General features: G+C 47.0%; 1 protein-coding gene across 1 annotated transcript in view; it reads left to right on the forward strand.

The window, feature by feature from the left end:
* Positions 1-113: 113 nt before the first annotated feature.
* Tm6sf1 (transmembrane 6 superfamily member 1) overlaps positions 114-18,034 on the forward strand; it is a 41,449-nt gene continuing 23,528 nt past the window's right edge. The window contains exon 1 of the mRNA XM_075952960.1: positions 114-410. The gene's annotated coding sequence lies outside the window, so the exon portion shown is untranslated. The remainder of the gene's footprint in view (positions 411-18,034) is intronic.

The following is an 18,034-nucleotide window of genomic DNA, read 5'->3' on the forward strand; positions in this document are numbered from 1 at the left end:
TTTCTTACAGAGCCTTTCTTTCTCTGCTTGTCAGTGCTCTCTGGAACCCAGCCGAGGGAAGGTAACACAGCCACCAAGCATGCTAGTTTATAATTAGAAGGAATGGGAGCACGCCGAAGAAAAGGATCTGCTGGCAGGAAGGCATTTAGGAAAACCCTAGAAAAGGCAGCCGGGGGAAAAGGAGGAGGAAAAGATCTATTTTGGAAAATGATCTAATGCCAAAGAAGAGACGAGATCTGGAAAGCGTGAAAGGCGGTGATTAGTCCCTTGGAATGTGGGTTTCGGGGAGTGTACGGAATGGTAGCTGCCGCTGGACTACCCGCTCTTTGAAGGGATGAGCGCTGAGGTATAAATAGAAGCTAAAGCCACGGCGCCAGAGGCAGAAACACTCACGTGTGCCATGGAAACCGGTAAGCGCGTGAAATCCCACCCTCTACACTTAAGGCTGCACTCAAGCCTTCGACCCCAATTCGAGTTCCAGGGAGGGCAAAGGTCAAGGATAGAACTTAAACTTGCCCTTTCTTCGGCCAACCCCAGCCTCTCCCAGGTTTCAGGTTTCACTGGAACTCAGAGATCCGCATGCTTCTGCCTTGTGAGTGTGAGCGTTCCTCCTCTGCCTTTTTCAAGACGGATTTGTCCTCCCTCGGAATGAAAGAGTGGACGTCCGGCCTCCTCATCAAGGTCATTTGGAGGAAGTTCCGTGGTCAGGGGGTCATGCTATCCACTCCTGAGCCTCCCTTAGCTCCTAGGATTGCAATTAAGAACAACTAGACTTCCATAGACCTGCTGGGTGGGGACAAAGTGACCTCCTTGCCTGGTAGACAATGTGTCAGTGGAGCGCAGTGGGTCAGTCAATGCCAAACTGAGGTGGAGCCAGCTGGAGAGCAGCCCTCAGGCTCTGACCAAGAGAAACAAAACTAGGCTACAGGTTAACATGACTGCTAAGGTCAGCTGTGGACACCAGAACACCAGGGCCAGAGCAGTATGTCAACCATCACCAGCCCATACATATCCCCGGTCCAGGGCAAAGACAAGGTAGTCAAGTAGCCCAACAGTATCCTGAGGGCACGTGGTCTTTCCCCAGATTGTCTGGTTTACAGATAGGCTGGGCAGCAAGGGAGAAGCTAGGAGAGTCAGTTCACTAAACGGATGGGCACACAGGATTGTCTTCCTGTCTTGGACAAGTTACTGAAACAGGCTGAAACACATTTCCCCATTTCGTCTAGTAGGTGGGACCTGCTAAGACCAATCTGTTTGAAGATAAATAAGGAAGTTCCATTCCTTAGTGTTTCTGAGTGTTGTGTGGGTACACTTACCACCCTCTTTTGCTTGTTTTTCCCTTGGTTTTGCCAACTTTCATGGTTACTGTGAGAGTAGTTTACTTTGACCATTTTCCTAGACTTCCGGTTAGAACTGAAGGAGGAGGCCCTAAGCATCACTGCCCCGCACTCCCCTTTATCTATTGGTAAATAAATAATAACCTTTTGGCAGTGTTTTTGTTTTGAGGAAGGGTTTATCTGTGTAGCCCTGACTGTCCTGGAACCTGCTCTGTAGAGCACACTGAACTTGGAACTCACAGAGATCCACCTGCCTCTGCCTCCCAAGTTCTGCGATTAAAGGTGTGAACCACCACCACCCAATTTAAGTTTAATACTTTTTATATTCTTCAGTGTATTAACCTTATAATTTGGGTTGGGACAATAGTTCAGTCAGTAAAGCGTTTGCCTTGCAAGCATGAGGGTCTAAACTGAGTCGCCAGTATCTGTGTAAAAAGCTCTTACAAGTGAAATTTTTAAAAAGTTTATTTCAATAGTCCATTGCTCATATACAAATAAAACATATTTCTGGGCATTGATCTTACATCTGCCACACTGCCAAATTCAGCAATGGCTTTGTGCATGTATTCTTCGATAGTTTCTTTCTATACACAGGACCAGATAACCTGTGAATAAGAACTGTTTTATTTCCTCCTTTCCATTTTAGATGCTTTTTCATTTTCTTTTTCTTTTGCCCCGATTGCTCTGTCTGGGATTTCTAGAGCAGTGTCACCTGGGGGAGATGAGAATCAGCAGATCGTGTTCCTGATTCTGAGAGCTGCTTTGGAGGTTCTGGAAGGAGAATGCGGCACTGCATATCCTTGCCCACAGCAAAGCTCTTCCCTTTAGGGAAGGTCATGCTCTTAGTGCGTGGCTTCAGGAGGAACAGGCATGGGATAGTGAGGGAGAAACAACACTCTATCCATCCAGCCAGATCAGCAGAATCACGCCTGGTGATCAATGATGATCAATAAATTGTGATCACAGATGTTGTAGGCAGACCACCCTCCCATCTCCAGCTAATGCTTGCACCTTCAGGGCAGCATCTTAAGTATTTTCATATCGAGTACCATGCTAACTACAGTGTTGGGGATACTATTTTAAGGTGTGTTGCTTTTGTTTACGCTGCATTTGTTTAACTCTGTGAAGCTGTGTTCCGGTCCAAAACACCTAATGGTCTAGCGAGGCAGGAGAGAGAAATAGGTGGGGTTGACAGGCAGAGAGGATAAATATGAAATCTGGGGGGAAAGGATCTGGGAACAGGAAGGAGAACTTCAGGGGCCAGTCACCCAGCCACCCAGCTACATAGCCAGACATGGAGTAAGAGGGAAAGAAAAGGTATACAGGAATAGAGAAAGATAAAAGTCCCAAGGCCAAAGATAGATGGGATAATTTAAGTTAAGAAAAGCTGGCAAGAAACAAGTCCAGCTAAGGCCAGACATTTAACTAAGAATAAGCCTCCATGTGTGATTTATTTGGGAGCTGGATTTATTTGGTCCCTCAAAAAGCCAAAAAAGCCCAAAGAGTAAAACGTCACACAACACTTGGGGTTGTTCGCAACTGCTCTTTTCCGTGTTGAGGGGGGTCAATTTTTTATTTCTACTTTGTTGAGGACTTTTCATCATGAAAGCCGTTATATTTTCTAAAATCCCAAGACCAAAGAATAAGATACTTGAGACCGGTTTCAGAGCTGCTGGCGGAGAGTAGGAACTAACGAGAAACAGGTTTGGAAACCAATCACCTGGGTTTGAGTTGTAGCTGGGTCACAGTTTGCTACATGGTACATGACCAACTTCATCTTTCCATTCCCCATTTTCGTTATTACAAAACGCTAGCAATTGCTCAAAAGGGAGTCAGTTTAAATACTAGTTGCTGATTTCTTTTCCTTTTGGCTTTGTTTGTTTGTTTTAAACATTCTTGCTATGTATCCTAGGATAGCTTTGAACCCTTGACCCTTCTGCTGCAACTTCCTTAGCATCACAGGCTCAGGTTCTCACCGGTAATGTCTGTGCTACAAATTTCCCAAGGTCTACTCTGCATGGACTTAATAATTTGACTTTGCCTTTGTTTAATTCACGGCGCCTCATTTTTTCCCCCAAATTCCCATTTCTGCATTTGCTGCTGTTCAAAATCTTTCGTTGTCTTTGCTCCCTTTCTGCCTTTAATCTACTTTTATTGTTCGGTTGCACGATTATTGTTAGATGTACTGGACTATTTTTGATGGGATCAAACATAAGGCAGATAGCTAAACATTAGTCCAACTTTCATCATGTCAAGATTTTCATGATAATAAAAATAACCTGAGGGCTGCAGGGCATTGGACACTTCTCTGCCCCATGTGTTCTGAGCACAGTTGCTGTGATCGTGCTATGGGGATTTAAATATGACCTTCCACGAAAAACATGTCCTGGCCAGAAACAAAATACAAAGCAGCAGGCTGGGTTTCAGAGTTCGCTTCTCGAGCATCTGCTGCCTCTTGGGTTACAGGGAAGTAAATATAGACGCTGATTTATGTGAACATGGTTCATTTAGCTCTGCCCGTCTCTACTTATTCCCCAGCCCTCGGAAAGCAGATAATCCTACTGTCAGCAGTTGCTTGACTCTTTCTGCCAGCTGCAGAAATCCCCCTTCTTTTCAAGACGAGTTTTCCTATCTTTGCACTTGGATTCATCCTGTTATCCAGAACTACAGTGTGTTCTCCCTCCGGTGACGTTACTGTTCCCATGCCTTGGCTCCTTCTCCAGACATTTGTAAACGTACGGCTAGTCCCCATTGTGAAGTTCCCTCCACCCTGTCTCAGCCTCCGTTGCCTCTTCTTCTTGCCAAAGCACCCTCATCTCCTCACGCTCCACAAGCAGTGTTGTCTGGTTCGGTCCCCACTTCCACAAGTCGCTCTAATGCTGCTGGCTGGTGATTAACTGTCCGTCCCACTGGGTCTTTGTCTCCTGGGGCATGATGTTGACATGCACGCTCCGGAACCTCCTTTGCCTAGGTTTTGTAGCCCAAGTCCCATCATTTTTCACAGCATCTTTAAGTTTTGGACCATCTCACTTCCCAACCAGTTTCTTCATATCTCAGCCATACCTACAGTTCGGCTAATGCAGGCGACTTCACAGCTCTCTCTCTCTTTCCAGCCCTGGCCGTTCTTTGCATAGGTCTTTTTTTGGATGTCCACACTTCTACTAGAAATGTCCTATTGATGTCTCACACATCAAACCAAGCTTACCACATCTCTTTGCCTCAAACTTTCTTATAAAGTCAATTGCTGCTACCTTAAAAAAAATTCAGAGTCAAGGACCCTGTTTTCCTTGGGGTTTCTATTGCTGTGATAAACCCTATGACCAAACCAACTTGGAGAGGAAAGGGTTTATTTCACCTTATGACCCTCAAGTCACACTCAGTCACTGAAGCAAGCCAGGGCAGGAACCTGGAGGCAGGAACTGAAGCAGAGGCCATGCAGGCCTTTATTGCATGATGTTTTATTGGTGTGCTCACTCATGGCTTTCCCCGCCTACTTTCTTATACCATCCAGGACCAACTAGCCAGGAGTGACATCACCCACAGTGTCCTCCCACATCAACTCTTAATAAACAGAAAAACGCCATACAGACTTGCCTCCAGGTATCTGATGGAGGCGGTTTCTCAACCGAGACGCCTCCTCCCAGATATGTCTAGATTTGTGTCGGTTAACAAAACCCAGCTGGCACACGCCATCAAGATGACTCAGTAGGTAAAGGGTAATTTGTCTCCAAGCCTGATGACCTGAATTTGATCCCCCATAACCCATACGCTGGAAAAAGAGAGCACAAACTCTGAAGGTGTCCTCTGACCATTGCCTCCATGCTGGAGCCCAGGTACCCACACAGACACACCAGACAGTAAATAAATGTAAACAAATGTAAGAAGTTCTGCCCCGATTCTAGTTGGGAAGCGGAGAGAAAATCACACCATCTGGCTTTTGCCTGTGGTCTCAACAGTTACTTACAGCAGAATACAACAAACCTCTTTAACGGGTGTCTGCCATGGTGTTTACCGACGTGGTCACGTGACTCCATTCCTGGCTCAGGAAATGGCACCACAGAGCAGTCAGCCACCGCCATAGCAGAAAGCCTCCAAGCACTGGTGCTACGCTGCCCTGCTCCGTCTAGATGACCCCGGGTAAGGGTTTCAATCTTCCAGGCTTCGACTTCTTCACCTGTCTAATGGACATGATAACACTGTTGTTTACTTGGGATAACAAAGGGATCGATTGTTCAGACTCACAACTCCCAGAGAGCTTACCCAACACTGGCCTTTATTGCCAATTAAAAAGATGACATTGAGTCTCACGCAGGCGTACTGCCGTCTGGGACCAGCAGCGGAGGGCTGGCCTCTCCCACGGTAGGATGTACAGTGGCCCGTAAGGAACATACCAGATTATTAAGAGGTGCATGCAGGACACAGCTTACACCAAGCTGAGTTAAGAAACACCCTTATTTTATAGTTCAGTGATAAAGGAACTGTCTCTAACGCTTTCCACTATGCTAGGTCCCCAGATACCATAAGACATGTAAACCAGACATAGCCTGCTAAGTGTGTTGCATGGAAAAGGCTTTTAAAAAAACCTTTCTTATTGTTAAATGCCACCAAGAGTTATTTAGGAGACCTCTTTGACTTTTTCTTTTCCTTCCTCCCTCCCTTCCTTCCTTCCTCCCTTCCTTCCTTTCTTTTTTATTATTTGTTGGGCTGATTTTTTGTTTGTTTGTTTCTCTGTATAGCCCTGACTATTCTGGAACATACCCTGTAGACCAGGCTGGCCTCGCTGGCCTCAAACTCAGAGATCCGCCTGCCCCTGCCTCCCAAATGATGGGATTAAAGGTGTGCGCCACCACTGCCTGATGGCTTTCTCTTTTTCTAGTTTTTTCTTTGTTTCTTTCAACATGTCCCCACCTCCTGTGATATTCCATAGGACAGACAGCGGCTATATGTCAAATTATTTCTTCTTTTCTAGACTCTGGAACCTGATTTCATTCAGTGGCGACCCAGGCCTAAGAGCACCTGACTCTGGCCTCAGGGAGTAACCAAGACTGACCCTGTCTTCCCACGGTGACTCCTTCTGAACTGATCAAAGCCCGGGTTCCAGCCAATGAGAAGGTTTTTGTGGTCTCGTTAACATTAAAAACTCCAGAGGAAACGGGCTTGTATTAACAAGCTTAAAGGTGAAAATCCAGCAGGCCGAGGATGGAATTAAGAAGGCCTAAAGAGGCCAGGTCCTAAATGACAGACATCCTTGATGTACTCGCGCTGAAAAAGGAGTCTTATTTCTCAGGGACTTTCATATGGGATTTTCAAGGATCGTTTTCCTTAAGCTGGGTGAGGTGTGCCTGCTGATCTTAGTACTCCCTGTGTTCCCAAGGGCAGCAGAGCCTCGGGGAGCTGTTTGAGGATGGGGCGCTGGGTCTAGCATGACAGCAAATTCATAGACTCCTGTGATAAGGAGACTGAGATAGGAGAAGAATGACTTCCAGGGTAGCCTGGGCTACAGAGTGAGAGCCTTGGCAGAGAGTGTTGGCATTCAGGCATATCTGAGCCTGCCCCCTGGGGACCTCGCAGAGTGCATCACCCTGTGTCGCTCCTATGGGAGTGGCAAGCAGTACCCTGGCTCTGTACATAAGCAGGGGCAAAAGGTCTAAGAGACAAGCTCTGCCCACTCCCTCCCTGTCTTTCTGCTGTCCCTTTGTCCCCCTCCCACTCCATCTCCCCTGTCTCTTCCTCTGTCTGCCTCTGTCTCTTTCTCTTTTCTTCCGCTCCTGTCCCCAGAGGCTGGTCTCCCCTCCCCGCTCCCCCTTTTCCCGTTCCTCTTCTCTCAATAAAACTTCTCACTTAAGCTCCAATGTGTCTGTCTCGCACCTGCCATGCTCTGGTGCGTCTGTTTCGCACCTGCCCGGAGACTCCTTGTGGTCCAGTCTCACGCTGTATCTTAACAGACAGGGTGAGCAGATAAAGCATTCAATAGGTCTTTATCCTACAACTACTTCCTGATTGATTTTCCTTTCTTTCCCGATTTATAAAACTGGGGTAAGGAAGGAGGTTCTAGAGAAAAAAACAAAACATAGAAGGACTCAGTACGTTTCAGAGAATCTTGGTTTCCTTGGCTCCCTTTCTCCTTCCCTCTCCTAACCACCTGCCGCCCCTAAATCCTCCCGTTACTCTCGGGCAATTAATCGCCAGGCTCCAGGCTCCCGTTCCTAATTAACTCATCCTTTCCGCTCTTGCTCTAACTGCCCAGAACAGGGCCCGTGTTTCCTGCTGAGATGAGTCTCCTGTTCCTCTTTGCTGCCCACCTGTTCTCTGCACGCCTACCAGCCCCAGCTACTGAATTAGCCCAGCGAAGGTGTCTCTCTCGTAAAGCTTCCGCTAGTCCCCTTGCCCTGAGGATTTTCTCCACTAGGCCGGTCCACATGCTTTGTGAAAGGCCTCCTCCACTCTTCTCCTTCTGGGATCACATTTGCTGACTTGCCTGCACCCTGAGGTTCAGGACAAGTTATCTCTCGTAGTGGTTTCCAGAAGAATGGTCCCCTTAGGCTCATCTGTTTGAACGCTTAGTAGCCAGGGGTGGTCCTACTGGAAAGGGATTAGGAGGTGTGGCCTTGTTGGAGGAAGGGTCGAGGGGGATGGGCTTTGAGGTTTTCAAAAACCTAAGTCAGGCCCAGTGCCTTTCTCTTCCTGTTGCCTGTGGAGCCAGATGCAGGATTCTCAGCTATTTCTCCAGCACCATGTTTGCCTGTGTGCTGCCATGTTTTCTGCCATGAGGATAAGGGACTAAATCTCTGAAACTGTAAGCAAGCCCCAATTAAATGCCAGCTTTCTGTTTGTTTGGTTTGGTTTGGTTTTTTTCTAGACAAGGTTTTCTTGTAGCCCTGACTGTCCTGGAACTTGCTCTGTAGACCTGGCTAGCCTCTAGCTCTAGCTAGGTGATCCTCCTGTCTCTGCCTCCCAAGTGCTGGGATTAAAGGCTCAATGCTTTCTTTTATGAGTTGCCTTGGTAATGGTGTCTCTCACTGACTACAACACCTCTGCATCTTGACATCTGAATAAAAAAAAAACAGGAAAAATCATTTCCCCCTCATTCTGTTCCCCTGAAGTAGGTCTGAAAAGTTTCATTCTCAGGGTGCCTTTTCTAGACTGTGAATAAAGGGGTCTTCTCATCTCTGAAGATACAGAGATGCCAAGAATAACCTGAGCAAACAGTTCTGGTGGTGTGATTGCTGTCTTTGTTCAATTTTATCTTCCCACGACCATACGCTATTCACCAAATAGCATAAAACTGCCCAGGCTTCTGTGTTTCTTCACGCCTTCATTTCTAAGGCTCTGCTGTTGCAGAGAAGTTATACATCCACTTAGATGACTGCCTCTTGATTATTTATCTTCTGTTTTAGGTGCCTCAGCCATGAACCTAGCAATGGGCAAGCAAGGTATCGTCCCTCACAATCCCGCATGCTGTGAAGCTTACACACTCCTCGTGTTTTCCCAACACAACTGTGATCGTGCTGAGTGATACACCTAACTCCCTTGCACACTGTGAATGAGTTGGTAACTTACCCTCAATGCCTAGGACAGGAAGTATCTGGTCAATGCTGCAATGCCCTTTGGATGCACTGCACTAAGCCTGGCAGCCAAGGTAGAGGTTCGCTTTGTTCTCTAGTGCTGAGGGGTGTAATTAGTTAATCTCTGTGCTGTGCTTTCTTTCCCACTTCTCCTTTCTACTTCCTGACTGTGGGACAGCCTTGCCAACACTAGGATCGAGGAAGTGGTGAACTCCCGATGGTAGAGCGAATGTGACAGCTAATAAATATCACAACAGCCAGCATTTGCCTGGCCTGGTTATCTGTTATTCAGGATCCCAGAGGGGAGGGTGTGAAACAGCCTTCACCGCTGTTGCCCCAGAAGATGATGGACTTACAGGGAGGGAAGGTTTGCTTCTTCTGAAAGGTTCACGGATTTCTGTCCTGAGGCAGAACGTCAGGAACCTGTGGAGGAAAATCATTCACCTTGAGGCAACCTGGAGAGAGCGAGAGGCACTGAGAGGCCAGACAAAACACATCCTTAAGATTCACTTAGGTGACTACTTTCTCCAGCTGGGCCCCACCCTCAACCGCCCATTCCGTAAGAACTCCTCAGTGGATTGACCCACTGGTTAAGATTAGTGTCCTCATGGTCCAGTCACCTCCCAACAGCGCCTCCAGATGGGGACCAGGCTTTGAACATGTAAGCCTCCGGAGGGAGGTGGGCTGTGACAGGACTAACAGTCAAACCGTCGCATACAGCAGGTGAAGAGAAACAAAAGTCAGTAGCTCTCCAGAATATTAGCTAACGGGCTGGTCAGTGATAGAAAGTGTGCCCGCTGGGTTAGCCCACAGCCCATCTCTGCATTGATCCTTTGGTGGTCAAACCATCAGTTTGGAAGCTCTTACCACATCTATGTCTTTCTTTGTTCTTCGTTAATTAATTTTATGGTCAAATTCTTATAAGCCATTCTCCACCATCACTTTGATGAACTTTTTTTTTGAGACAGAGTTTCTCTGTGACTTTAGAGCCTGTAGCTCTTGTAGACCAGGCTAGCCTTGAACTCACAGAGAATTGCCTGCCTCTGCCTCCCAAGTACTGGGATTAAAAGCGTGCAGCACTACCGCCTGGCTCCACTTTGATGAATTTTATGAAATTCTGCAGGTCAGCAATCCAGGAGAGGCTGAATGTAAGGGGAAAGGCCACTGATGCCTTGGGGAAGGAACGGGCTCTGATGTTAGCAGAAGCGGAGCCAGAGGTATTTATAAACGTGAAGGGTTGCATTGTTTACACTGTGTTGGGCTGAGAAGATTCTTGAGGGGTCTCTCAATTCCTGGCTACCTTCCTCAGTCCTTCGGGTTTTCAGTTTCTTGTTGCCTATGTTACCTTTTCCCTGGAAAGTCATTTTTTTTTATTTTACTGAACAGTATTTATGATTAATTTTCTCATCTAGGGAGTACGGATACTAAATATCCTGAGTTATAGCATGTCTTAATATTTATCTGCTCTCTAGTTTTCTACTAGTAATTGCAGTTTTGGCAGAATTTATTATTCTATGTTCAATATCTTCCTTGCTAACTGTGTTTCCTAGGACCTAAGGCTGTTCAGTCCTGCTTTTTGTTCCCTTGAAGGAAATACCAACGATTTTATGCTTTCCTTCTTGTAAGTGGAGTTGTAAGATATTGCTCTTTGTGTCCAGATTTTAATTTAATTCACTAAAGCTTTATGGGTGCCTTTTGGGTGCCAGGTACCAAGTTCCAGACACTGTTCGTTAGTGGCCAAATCAGACAGCAGTTCCCAGTTTCCTGGAGCCGGCAGGATAGGAGGGGAGACAGATCCTAGCTAACATGTATAACGCATAAGGAAAGCAGACAGCCTGCTAGTGATGGCCAGTGCTATGGGGGAACGAAGCACGCTGACCAGGTTCAGGGGCATGCTGGGAGCGGAGTTTTCTGTTTTTGTCCTAATTCTGTTCAGTGGGATTTTTTAAAGACCCATGAATTTAAGTAAATATTTAGTTGGGCATGGTGGTGCGCATCTATAATCTCAGACTGGGAAGATGACGCAGAAGGGTCTCTGAGAGTTCAAGGACAGCTTAGCTACAAAGTGAGATCGTATCTCAAACACCAACTGACCAAACCCAAGCCAACCACCAGGCAAAAAGCAGAAACAAGCACGGTGTTCCATTACTTGAGGCGTTTTCTCGGTCTTTTCCTGATTGCGCAGTTGCTGGATCTCTCGTTAATACGTCCAGTCCTTTGTTTCTCTCTCCCTACCTACATCAGCAGTCTCAACTTGTAGGTCGTCATCTCTTTGAGGGTCAAAGGACCCTTTCCCAGGGGTCACCCATCAGATATCCTGCAGAGAAGATGTTTACATTACGATCTATAACAGTAGCAAAGTTACAGTTATGCAGTAGCAATGGAGATAATTTTATGGTTGGGGTCAGCACAGCATGAGGCACTGTGTTGAAGGGTCGCAGCCTTAGGAAGATTGAGAGCCACTGTTCTACACTCAGATTCCTGGAGCAACCCCTTAGTCTGTGTTCTTGGTCCCTTTTACACAACTCTACAGCAGGCTTTCTTTTGGGCCACCAACCAGCTTCCAAAATATGACAGGAGACTTATTAGTTTGAATGCTCAGCTTTATCTTAGCACGTATCTGGCTAGGTCTTTTAACTTAAATTAACCTGTTTCACTTTATCTACCTTTTTGCCTTGGGTCTTTTCTTTCCTTCTGTGTATGTGTGCGTGTGTGTGTGTGTGTGTGTGTATAGTTTGTTTTTGTTTTATTTTTGCTTTTTTAAATTAATTTTTCTTTTATTTTATGTGCATTGGTGTTTTGCCATGGGTGTTGGGTTCCCTGGAACTGGAGTTCCAGAGAGTTGTGAGCTGCCATGTGTGCTGGGAATTGAACCTGGGTCCTCTGGAGGAGCAGTCAGTGCTCCTAACTGCGGAGTCATCTCTGTAGCCCTCCTTCGGTATATCTTACTTTCACTGCTTCTCCTGCCTTTCTCTCTGGTGGCTGCCTGGCTTCTTGCCCCAGGTGTGTCCCCCTCTCCCTCTTCTCTTTTCTCCCTCCCTTGTCTTTCTTCTATTTGTTTCCTCTGCTCTGCAGCCCTGCCTAGCACTCTCCTGCCTAACTATTGGCTGTTCAGCTTTTTATTAGACCAATCAGGTACCTTGGGCAGGCACGGTGAAACAAATGCAACAATCTTTACATAATCAAACACACACCTTTACATTGTTAAACAAATGTAGCACAAACAAGAGTCACACACCATTACACAGTTAAAGTAATGCCCTGCAGCACAAACAAATGTAACACATCTTTGCCCAGTTAAACTAGTCCACAACACCTCTCCTGCCTCCTACGATGACACCCCAGACTCTTCCAGACAGTAACTAGCTGTTACTATTACACTATTCTTCCCTAAGCAGCCTGTCTCCTCCAAGGCCAGCTTTCCTTTTGGATTGTCTTTCTTCTGTGCTGCTGATTTTCCTGATTCATCTAGAATTCTCTGGGTTTTGCTTATATTTATGAATAAAGGACTACATGGTGGTCACTATGCCTACGTGTGTGTCTTTGCAGATTTGTGGGCTGCTCATCAGGCATTCCTTAGTGGACAGGTTGTGGGAGGGTTCTGTGTAGGATCTAAGGAAACATAGAAACTGTTTACAAGGGTTTGCCTGAGAAGGAAGCAGCCCGCTTAGGGATGCCCACAGAATCTCAAATGGACTTTGTTCTAGGGCTAGGACATTTTAGCACTTCAAGCTAGGGTCTGCTTCAGTTAGGGGCTCTACATCCTCCAAAAGTCCCTTGGCAGATCACCTATTCCCTTCAGGGAGTACAGATTCTGGTGAGCAAACAGAAAAGTCATTACTTCAGCCATCACTTGGTCTTGCAGGGAAAGGGACAGGTATGCTCAGCTCCTGAAGGGCCATCCAGAGCCACCTCCTACTCTGCCTTTGTTGACTCTGACCTCGGACTTATCTCCCAGGGGAAGCATTTGGTGTCTCAGTTTAGGTGCCCCCTGATCTCTCATGATTGCTTCCTGTGTCATTTATCCACGGTGGCACAACAAATCCCTCCAAAATCCAGTGGCTTAGGACACCAAAACTTGGTAATTTGTAATGATTCTTATGACTAAGGAATTTTGCTTCAGGTGGTGTGAGCGTTGGGCTGGCTGGAAGGTCCAAAAATGTTGCCTCCTTGCTGGGATTGTCTATGGCTGTCAGCCATGGGCCTGGTCCTCTGTAGTGACTTCTTCACATGACTGCTAGGACTTTTCCTCACCATGTGGTAGCTGTTCTTCAAGAGAGTGAACCCCAGAGACAAAACACTACTAATGTCCCTTAGTGCCATTGAGAGAGGTACAGCTTACACTGCCAAGCCTGATGTCACGTGGCTGGGGTGACGGTGCCACATGGCAGGTGGCTTGCTGCTCCCTGTCCCCATCAACAGTTGCCATAACTGTCTGCCTAGTCTCCAGACTCCATGGCCTATCAATTATATCTCTTTTCTTTTTAAGTAGAATAATGTTTACTTTTTTAATTAATTTATTTATTTATACCAATCCCAGCTCCCCCCGATCCCACCCCTCAACCACTCCTCAGAGAAGCGTGTTGTTTCTAAGTCCTGCCCCACTCAGTTCTAACCCTAAACTTAGTGGAGTCTTTCTGTCATGCCTCGGGAGCAGTCTAAAGATGACAAACACTTAGGGTTCTGATAAGGGACTCTATCCCAGCTCACCCTTTTCATTCAGAATGGCAAATGATCTATTTTCTGTACTCACTGAAAAAGCATACGACATTTTTTCCTTGAGTGCCAGCTGCTATAACCTCAATCTCCCTATCACCTCATCTGTATTAAAATTTCCTCCCTTCCTCTCTCCTCCTTCCTCCTCCCCCTTTCAGTTTTTGGAGACAGGGTCTCATATCCTGGGTTGGTCTTTAATTCGTTACCTAACTGGGACTTACTATGAATTCTGATCCTCCTGTCGTAGGATTGCAGGGATAGGTCACTGAGCTTGGCCTTAAAACTTTCTTTGGGAGTGTGTGTGCCTATTTGTGTGCACACAAAAATGTCTGTTCATGTGCAGACCGAAGTCACCTTGGGTATCATTCTTCAGGTACCGGGCCCCCTTGTTATTTTGAGATAGGATCTGCTTCTGGCTTGGACCTTGTTGATTAGGCTAGATTGGCTGGTATGGTTATTTGAGCAAGAATGGCTCCCATCAGCTCATATATTTGGAAGCTTGGTCATCAGGGAATGGCACTACTTGAAAGAGATTAGGAGGTGTGGCCTTGTTGGAGTAGATATGTCTTATTGGAGGAAGCATGTCACTGAGGGGGAGGGCTTTGGGGTTTCAAAAGCCCAAACCAGGCCCAGTCTCGCTCTGTTCCTGCTGCCTGTGGGTTCAGATGTAGAACTCTCAGCTGCTTCTTCAGCACCCTGTCTGCCTGAACGCTGCCATGCTTCCTGCCATGACGTTAACAGACTAAACCTTTGAAAGTGTAAGCAAGTCCCCGTTAAGTGCTTTGGGTTTTGTTTGTTTGTTTTGAGTCAGGGTTGCTTGGTAAATACTTTACCAAGAGAAACTTACCAGTGTGCTCTGCTGGGAAGGTGAGACCTCAAACAGGAAAGCGTGCCACCATCAGGTAGCGGTGTCTACCTCATACTAGACCGGAAGTGATGGTACAGGCGCTGGAAAAGCATCTTCGATACTTCACTGTCCCCAGGTCTTACAAAATCTCCCTCCAAACCATGTCTAAACGTTCAAAGTTCTTATCTCTATGAGGTTGCTTTGACAGCTCAAGTATATCAAGTGACACTTGGCAAAATGCCAGTCACCTGCAGAGGCTGTACTGAATAACAGTTGTGCACAGCTGTCAAGAGCACAGCCTATATTTACTATAGGAATGCTCCCTTAAGACGATTGAGAGGCCAGGCGGTGGTGGCGCACGCCTTTAATCCCAGCACTCGGGAGGCAGAGGCAGGTGGATTTCTGTGAGTTCGAGACCAGCCTGGAGCTAGTTCCAGGACAGGCTCCAAAGCTACAGGGAAACCTTGTCTCAAGAAAAAAAAAAGGCGATTGAAGGACAAGTTTTTCTGAGCAACTGCTCTGTTTTTTATCTTCCGGGCACGGTGAATGTTATAACTGAATATGCTTCTCTTCTTTTTGCTCTGGTTGCTAGGAAACCCCGGGGGAAACTGCAGAACCTTTGCAAACCGTTAAACTCCCTCGTCTCATTTTATATGCCCTCTGCTCCTCTCTGCATCACTTCTATTTCTGGCATCCCCACTTCCTTTCTCTGCCACTGCAGTATTGAGCATGTTCTATGTTTGGCACTGTTGCGTGCTGGACACACAGCAACTTCATCCCCCCTCGAGATCCTTATCAATAATTTCATCCGACTTACAGCAACTATAAGGTTAAGCAGTCATCTGCACTGAGAGCTTCTTCCAGTCCTGAGGTTTAGGGAGGGAAGTGGTGGGTTATTCTCTCCTGGCTTCTGTCTCCAGTGCCCTCATTTTCTGCCCCGTGAGTCATACAGTCCTGATCACTTTCATACCATTTGCTTGCCACAGTGCTTGCCACAGCGCATTCTGAATGCTGCATGCACTCTCGTCTAGAGCATGTAAGCTTTTGTAAGAACACATACTCAGTTGTTTTTTTTTTTCCTTTTGCAATACTGGAAATCAAACCCAAGGCCTGGTATACACTAGACGCATGCTCTATCACTGAGCTACAAACCCGGTCATACAAACTTCATGTATGATTGTGCAACGTGTATGTACCTGGTGCCTATGGAGGCCAGAAGAGGGTGTTAGATCCCCCGGAACTGGAGTTACGGATGGTTTGTGAGCTGCTGCATGGGTGCTTGATATTGAACTGGGTCCTCTGGAAGAGCAGCCAGTTTTCCTAACTCCTGAGCCATCTCTCCAGGACCTCCAAATGCCTTTTCTAAAATCTGGATGTGTCCCTCCCTCAAACTTCAATTACTAAGATGCACTGAGTGAGATTCTGTCCTCCAGAGCTATGACAAACCTGGTGTTCGTGCTCCCATGCTTTCCCAAGGCACCATTCCTAGCGCTCTGCTGCTGGCTGGCGGTAGCATCCTGAGAAACAGCAACTGGAAGTCTCCATCCTCGAATAGCTTTGCACTCTTTAGAGACCTTCTGTGAGATTAACAAGGGACGATGGCGGGTCTGCTTTTTAATTCATGGGGGTACCAGTTGCAGATGGTATTATATCTCCCAAGCCCAGGGGGTGCTCCCGTGAAACCTTCCCACTTACTATTTTTGCTGTCAGCTTCAAGATTAAAAAAAAAATCCCCACTGAAAACACAAGTTTTCCAATATGCCTGACATAAACTTTAAAGCTTTGCCAGCTCTCGGCCCAGGGATGTTGGTTGATCGTGGCCAGTTCTCGGCCCAGGGATGTTGGTTGATTGTGGCCAGCTCTCGGCCCAGGGATGTTGGTTGATCGTGGCCAGCTCTCGGCCCAGGGATGTTGGTTGATCGTGGCCAGTTCTCAGCCCAGGGATATTGGTTGATCGTGGCCAGTTCTCGGCCCAGGGATGTTGGTTGATCGTGGCCAGTTCTCAGCCCAGGGATATTGGTTGATCGTGGCCAGTTCTCGGCCCAGGGATGTTGGTTGATCGTGGCCAGTTCTCGGCCCAGGGATGTTGGTTGATCATGCTGGCAGGGTGGATGCCAATAAACTGCTCTGCTGGAGGCCGTGCCCACCGACCCCTCTCAGGGAGCTCCTGTTTGCCTGTCTGACTCTTACGTTGAACACACGGGTTTGGCTTTAAGGCCTGCTTCTGTACGGATAGGACCCAAACTTGCATCTGCAGCCTTTGCCCCCCCTTTTTTTGCTGGCAGACTGTGCCTCCCAATTGTCCCTGTTTGTACTGAAAACCCAGAATAAGCTCTTACATGGTCTCCTCCCACTTTGTCCAATTCTTTCTGGTATCTTCCTTCCACATTTGTTTCCTCTTCCCTCTCCTTCCCATTGGCTTGGTCCTGGTCCTATCATCTCTTGCCAGGATAAATGGTAGGAGCTTCCTGATTGGTAAGCTTTTCCTCTGGTAAGCTGCTGTGTACACCATGGCTTTTAAGATGCTCACCTCATCAGGGCAGCCCTTCCTCACCCTTTTGCTTGGCTTCCTGCATTTGAGGTTCTCTGAGAGGAGCCCTCATCACCCCCCATCTCCAGCCTCTTCTCCTCTCTGTCCCATCGTGTTTCACCATTTCCACCCAGAGCAAATGATATCCATACATGGCAAGCTCTGTGGTATGTTCCCAAACCGTTCCCGTTGCCGTTGAGGCAGGGTCTCAGGGCCCCAGGCTGGCCTTGAACTTGTTAGGTAGCTGAGGATGACCTTGAACTCCCGAATCCCTCTGCCTCCATCTCCTAGTACTGGGGTTTCAGGTGTGTCCCATAAAACCCCATTTATGAAGCACTGGAGAACAGATAGAGGTATGGAGTTTCTGAGCGTCAGGTAAGCACTCCACCAATTACATTCCTGGCTTCGACTGAACAATTTCCATAAATATAACTTTGAATTTAACGCAAGCCAAGTACAGATGAGAAAGAAGAGTAAGTAATAACTGAGGTTCAGCAAGTGTCCAGGAAGACAGGAAGGGCAGGACAGCCAGAGGCACTCAGAGCATATAGAGAATGCTAACACATCCAGGTACCAGAGGGGGAGGTGATGGTGGATTGGGCATACTTAGGGAGCTGGCCTAGGGGACTGGCCAAGGGAGAGAAAGTTCTTTGGGGAATGAAGGAGGTGGTAAAGATAAGGAGCAATCATGGAAGAGGGTGCTGTTCAGGCTTCCCTCAGACTTCCGAGAGAAACCTCAAAGACACTGCAGTTTGGGTAGAGGCCTTACTTTACCCCTGTGTGTCTACTGTTGACTGAGTTTTCGCGAAAAGCTAGGACAGGGATTAGGAGAGCTGGCTTTGAAACAACTGAGTGGCCTGGAGCAGGTTATTGTGGATCAGTGGCTCATTTTCCTCACTTTTTTTTAAAATATGTGTTTATTTATTATGCATACAACAATCTGTCTGTGTGTATGCCTGCAAGCCAGAAGAGGGCACCAGACCCCATTACAGATGGTTGTGAGCCACCATGTGGTTGCTGGGAATTGAACTCAGGACCT

The sequence above is a fragment of the Microtus pennsylvanicus genome, chromosome 18 (genome assembly GCF_037038515.1).
Source record: "Microtus pennsylvanicus isolate mMicPen1 chromosome 18, mMicPen1.hap1, whole genome shotgun sequence".
NCBI lineage: Eukaryota > Metazoa > Chordata > Mammalia > Rodentia > Cricetidae > Microtus > Microtus pennsylvanicus.